The sequence below is a fragment of the Saccopteryx leptura genome, chromosome 11, assembly GCF_036850995.1.
Source record: "Saccopteryx leptura isolate mSacLep1 chromosome 11, mSacLep1_pri_phased_curated, whole genome shotgun sequence".
Classification (NCBI taxonomy): Eukaryota; Metazoa; Chordata; class Mammalia; order Chiroptera; family Emballonuridae; genus Saccopteryx; species Saccopteryx leptura.
This window is the reverse complement of record NC_089513.1, coordinates 72,216,042-72,222,152: the sequence shown is the minus strand read 5'-3', so window position 1 is coordinate 72,222,152 and position 6,111 is coordinate 72,216,042. Positions and strand designations below refer to the sequence as shown.

Sequence of the window (6,111 nt, the reverse complement as noted above, 5' to 3'; positions counted from 1 at the left end):
TCACAGTCGCCTCGAACACACCTGAGTCCGGCTTCTCTCTCTCCCTCACGGGATCCCGAACTGGGAGCTTTCCCCAGATCCAAGTACTCAATAAACTGCAGACATGCTTCCTCCTCAGTTTACCCCCCAAGTCCGTGGACTCCGGGACACGTTTCTCACCAAACCAAGCACGCCATGCCCAACTTTCCCTTACTGCTCCTGCCTGGTAGTATAAATAGTATAAAAGCCTATTTCTGTTGGGTTTTGAGATGCTGACAGAGGTCCGAGACCAAAGTGTTCCCTGACTGCAACCGTTGGCCTTTCTAACTACAGTCTCTGGCAAAGTCTGGATTCGATTGTTGCCGGCGTTCCGGTGTAACTAAGAGGGACCCGAGGTAGGTCTGAGCCCACTGGTGAGAATGAAATCCGGGGCCTTGAGGGGTATTTGTCTGTCTCCGGGGGAAAGATAACGAGGCCTGATAATGCGCCACTCTCTCTTAAACTTCAACTTTTCCAGAAGAGCACGAATTTTTCGACGAGGAGGTTCTAGGCTTGCGCTGTAGGGGTCTCTAGCTCGGCAGGGGAATTGCCAGTTGAAAACCACAGTTGCTATTCTTGCCAGGGGCTAGGGGCGCGCTCCGCTCCGGCTCGGCTTGGGGGAAAACCAGGAGTGAGGGATGGGACAGGCGAGGGCGTAAGTGCCAGGTGCTGGAAGGGTCTCTGGACACCTCGCTGTGGTGAGGGAGCGCGGCGCAGGGTGGGGGTGTGGGGGGTGCAGGTGGTCTGGAAGACTCCGCAGCCGAGGTGGAGCGGCGGGCCGGGGCGGCCAGAGCAGCAGCAGCCGCTGCAGCAGCGAACGGGACGGAGTTAGGACCGCTCGGAGCGTTCAGGTCTCGGGTAGTATAAGGTTTGCAATCCTTCCACTTGCTGCCAGTTGCAGAAGAAGATCCGCTTTTAAGTGAAACGTACATGCCACCCCTCCGCGGGCTGCTGCGGCTTCTCCGGGCTCCGGCTCCCGGGGCTCCCGCGGCTCCCGCCCCCGCGCTCGCTCCCGCCTTTCAGTGCGCCCCTAAGTTTGCCCGGAGCTCGCCGGCCGCTTGGAGCAGGGTCCGGCCCTGCGTGGCGGGCGGGCGGGGCGGGGAGCCCGGCGCCGCAATCCAGAAGCGTCGTGGGCCATGTATATTTCATCAAATGGACTTTGGGTGCCTCGCGTCTCGCAGCCATCAACGCTCTGGGCAGTGACATTTCTGACTTGAGTGGAGGAATGCGCGAAGGAAGCCCGGGCGGAACCGGTACCAGAGGATCTCCTTGGCGCCAATGCTGATTGTCCTGATTTATGTCCCCTTCGGACCGAGCTCAACGTCTTCATCTGAAATACAATGAAAGCTGTCGCGAGTGGGGTAGAACCGCCGGGCTGCTGGTTCTGATCCCCCGGGAATCGGGAAATTGTCCTGCAGCTTAACGAATTAAAAAGAGAGAGAAAATAGAAATAGGGGAGAAAATCCCTCCGTAAAAGTTTAAGGCGAGAAGTGGCAGAGGCAGTGGCTCGAGGAAGCGCGGAGGAGAGCCGGCAGGCGAGGGACTGGGCTGGAGACCGCGGGCGGCTGCGATTCCATTATTAATATCCCCGGATTTTTTGGAGGGAGCGGTGGCACCTTCCCCACCCTCGCGTCCTCTCAGCCCACCCCTGCTCCCTCCTCCTCATCTACCTGTCAAAGTCACTGATCGTTTGCATTTGGGAAGAGGACGTCAACGGAAGGAATTCCCCCCTCTCGGTAAGGGCTCCGTCCGAGAGGGGGCGACGCGCCGGAGGCTCCCCCCAGGGGCCCAGAGGGGAAGGTAATTAAGCGGCGGGGAGTGGCGGGTGGGCCAGGGGCTCAGGGCTTGTGGAGTCCCCTCCCGCTGTGCGCCTGCTGGAGCGGACCGGGGCTGCAGCTTTGGAGAAGCCGGGTCCACACCCCGGCCCCTCGGGCTGTGCCTGAGTCCCCGGGAGGCTCCGCGGGGAGCCACCACCATCCGTGGAGCGTGGAGCGCCACCCTCGGGCTCCGGCTCTGCTGCTGCTGCTGCCGCTGCCTGAGGCGCACTGGGCTGGGCAGGGCCGCCTCCCCGCGCAGTCAGCTCGGCCCGGTGGGCACCAGGGCCATCGGGCCACAGGGTGAGTGCCGCCACGATGTCCTCCTTCAGCCCCTCTCCCCCCCCTGTTGCCCCTCCTCCCGCCCCCCACTGCCGGCCACCCGAGGGAGGCCAGGCTCCTGGTGGGTGAGGAAGTTTGCGAAGCAAGGGGAGGAGGGGAGGAGGCAGCGCGCAGAGCCCTGGCGTGCACGCCCGTGCGCACTCCCACCCCCTCGTCCCGGGCCCCCGGGTGGACCCCCCAGCAGGGACGCAGCCGTGTGTGGTATGCAGAGCCCGGACACTGGGTTGTGCCTCCGCTGACAGACGGACTGGCACCCAGCGAGCTCTGGCTCCGCACACCTGACCACACGCCAGGCACTGAGGGTCTTTTTATTTTTCTCTTTCAGCGATTGTCTTTGTTTTATGGGGAAAACTTGCCCTCTTGCCGGCCCACTGCAGCTGGTGGTCCCACTGAGAGCTTTTGAAGTTCCCTTTATTTAATCCCCTTTATTGATGCGAGATTAAAGCCTTACTATCCCGTGTTGTGCAGCTGGGGAGAAGGGAAAATACAAAGACTTAAGGACTTGGTGGAGAGATGCTGTTTGGATCATTTTCCCGGGTTCTTGACTAGCATTGCATTAATCGGTTGGTGAATCCGGCGAGGGACAATGAATTGCTCTCCCATATGGATTTGTGCATATCTATATGTAATGCAAATAATACTGAATATTATTGGGCCCAAAATAACCAATTAAGTGATTCATACACAGGAAAACTTGGATAAAAAAAGAAACTGCGCCCTCTGCTGTTTATTGACTGACCTCACCTGGGGACCTTTTTTTTTTTTTTTTTTTTTTCCTTTTTCAAGAAATTCATTTAGAAGGTTGTCATTTTATGGAGCGAGAGAGGAAAAATGCTAGCGGGGGTTTTAAAGCGACTTTATTTGGAAGGGTCAGAGGGCGCGTTCCAATCGCATAGGTTTCCGGAGAGTCGAGGCTTTTGTTCCCCGTTCCTTGCCGGTTTTTCTCTTGACCTGGGGAAAGGTGAGGGAACGGACCCCTTATCACAGTTCGTCAATCTGCAGAATGGAAAATTCTGCGCAAGATTCAGCGTTCCCCTAACATATGGTGTATCTGGCAGTAGCTTTGCTCTGGAAATAAGGCCCTATTTTATGACTAAAATACTAAGTTTTCTTATCTTACAGAAATGGAAAAAAAAAAAAACCCAGCAAGATCTTCCAACAAAACCATTTATTCAAATATACTAAATGGTTAAGCTTGTTAGGAAAAAAAGTTTTCCAGACATTCTCTTTTTCTAAGGAGGGGCAGAGTTTGGGGGGGGGTGTTTAGCCCCTGATAAGCATCTCTACCCCCCTCGGGGAGGAATTAGCCACCCCTAGTTTCCTTAAGTATTTGGAACTGTGTCACTTTGAAGGCCTAATGTGCCACCGCCCCTTTCTCTTTGGCAAAACAAAACAAAGCAGCTCCATAACTGTCCAAGATTCTCTCGGAAGATGAGCAACTTCCAGTTTCCCATTGAGACAAAATTTGAATCTTTGCATGTGGCTCACCATCCGGAGACTAAAAATTCATCAAGTGTTTCCCCTGCCTGCAGTCCCCGCTTCCACACCTGAGGGGTGTATTTCCTCCCCATTTCTGGGTGTCATGATGTGAGCTTTGCTTCCCACTAAAGGCTAACGCGAGGGCATTCAGCATCCCATGTATTCGTCCTATTCATTTGGCGATACTGCCTCTGGTGAAATTTAAATGGGATACCCTTAAAACGTTTTAGGAAGACACTTTGCTTGCCCAGAAAGCTGTATTTCCTATTGAAATTTTTATTTTGTGCATTAAAGCCATGCAGGCTATAGAAATGTTTACCTGAAACCTGCATACTCTTATTGATCCATGTCACCCTGTTAAATTTAATTTTCTAAATTAAAAAAATAAAAAGTAATACAGGTTACCTTTCTTCAGGAGGAGGCTAATAGTGTATTTTGCAGTGTCCTTTCGTATATTTGTAATTGGAGCCAATTACAAGTCTTTGCTTCTGTTGTTATTCTGGGGGAAAAAAATGTCAGGTAATATGCTTTAAAAAATTAAACAGCTACACATTTAGTGAAAATGTTTTCTAAGTGTCGTAAGATTTCGAGAGAGAGTTTTAGTTACAAAAGCCCCAAGTTACTTGGAAAAAAAAAAAGAAAGATTTCATTCAATTCTAAAAGTCAATTATATATGTTCACAGAAAAATGTGTGTGTGCGTGTGAATTGTATTTTAGGTCCGAAAGAGGTTTAGCCTACTTTAAAAAACTAATCTGATCTGCAGAACCGAGAGTTTTGTTTCAGAACTTCAGGTGGGTGTCGACGTTCACCACTGTGTTCTCTCAGCCTTGTGTCTCCGAACTCCTTTCCAGGGGCAGGAAAGATTTGTTGTTCTGTGATAATGAAACAACAGATTTCTTCTCGGCTGAACTGCTCCAGAAATGATTGTATGTATTATCCCATCTTCAAACATCCTGCCAGATAGACGCTAATTTCTCTAATCAGTCTTCTCTTGGTGAAAACAGCAATCTTTCTACTACTAAGGAGTGCTCTTTGGTTTTATTAAGAACCTCAGGATAGGTGGTTGCTCAGACGACCCAATCAAGTATGAGTGTCAAAACAAAACAAAACAAAACAAAAAAACCCAAACAGAAAAATGCCAGTCAGGGTTGCGGAACACACGTTAAATTCCTTATATTTTGAGAGTTAACAAAAGGCGAGGAGCAAATGTTCCCACGAAGGTGGCATGAAAATTCAGTCTTCACCACCAATAAATACATGCAAAGAATGTTCAGTAAGTAACGCACCTAGCCAAGGCCACCGTGCCGGTGTTAGAAGCTGCTCATTCTGACAGGTTACGGAATTTGTACCTATATCTTCTCTCTTTCTAGTTTTCACCCTATGGAATAGGACAATAGTCTTTTTGTTCCTTCCCATTAAGAAACAAGCATATTTATTAAACCTTTCATGTCTGTGAGGAAGGAGTCGACAGCTGTCTCTTTCAGGTGCCCCTGAGGAGCTGAGTGTTTATGGAATAAATAGCCTCCTACCCCCTCTCCCCCACCTCTGAGCAGGATTATATAATGGAATAAGGCAATCCAGATCGTTTGTGGATTCACTCTCAGTATCTTCCTCACAGTTGATGACATTGGCGGTCGGCTTTGGAACATCACTGTCCATAATTTTGGTCGTTATGACTTCCATGTCATATTTTGGGGGGGGGGGGGCTTCTTCTCTGCTGAAAGAAAGGGCTCGTGAAATACCTTGTGCAGCATCCACTTAAGGAGGAAGGGAAATAGCTACAGAGTCCTGAAGAAAGAGAACAGTCTCTGTTTGCAAAGCCATCTGATAGAGCATTTTAGTCCAGATCAATACCATCCATCAACTTGTGGGCGTGGCATCATTTCACGTTTTTTACTTCGGTGCTGCAAATTTATACAGCGGTCCGAGGTCTAGGGAGTCCTCCCAGCATATTAACGGGCGTTTGCATTCAGGAGGACTCCCGAATGCTTTAGCGCACAGGTACAGGTGAGGTTGCCCGGACCTCTTCCGGTGCTGCTCACAGGGAGCTGATGCACGCACCCGAGATGAATTCAAAGCCCACATCTCTAGAGAATTAGTTTCCTCATGGGCCAGAGGGGATTCGTTTAGTATATTAAATCCCCAGGCCCTGGCTGGTTGGCTCAGCGGTAGAGCGTCGGCCTGGCGTGCGGGGGACCCGGGTTCGATTCCCGGCCAGGGCACATAGGAGAAGCGCCCATTTGCTTCTCCATCCCCCCCCCTTCCTCCCTGTCTCTCTCCTCACCTCCCGCAGCCAAGGCTCCATTGGAGCAAAGATGGCCCAGGCACTGGGGATGGCTCCTTGGCCTCTGCCTCAGGCGCTAGAGTGGCTCTGGTCGCAACATGGCGACGCCCAGGATGGGCAGAGCATCGCCCCCTGGTGGGCAGAGCGTCGCCCCTGGTGGGCGTGCCGGGTGG

At 51.7% G+C, this 6,111-nt stretch overlaps 1 protein-coding gene across 4 annotated transcripts in view; it reads left to right on the top strand.

Annotated features, from left to right (window-relative positions):
• The first annotated feature begins 937 nt into the window (after window positions 1-937).
• Window positions 938-6,111, top strand: part of NTNG1 (netrin G1) — a 301,686-nt gene continuing 296,512 nt past the window's right edge. For 3 of the 4 annotated variants that reach the window (XM_066353127.1, XM_066353128.1, XM_066353125.1), the window contains exon 1: window positions 938-1,818. The gene's annotated coding sequence lies outside the window, so the exon portion shown is untranslated. The remainder of the gene's footprint in view (window positions 1,819-6,111) is intronic. The other variant, XM_066353126.1, reaches the window with a different exon arrangement.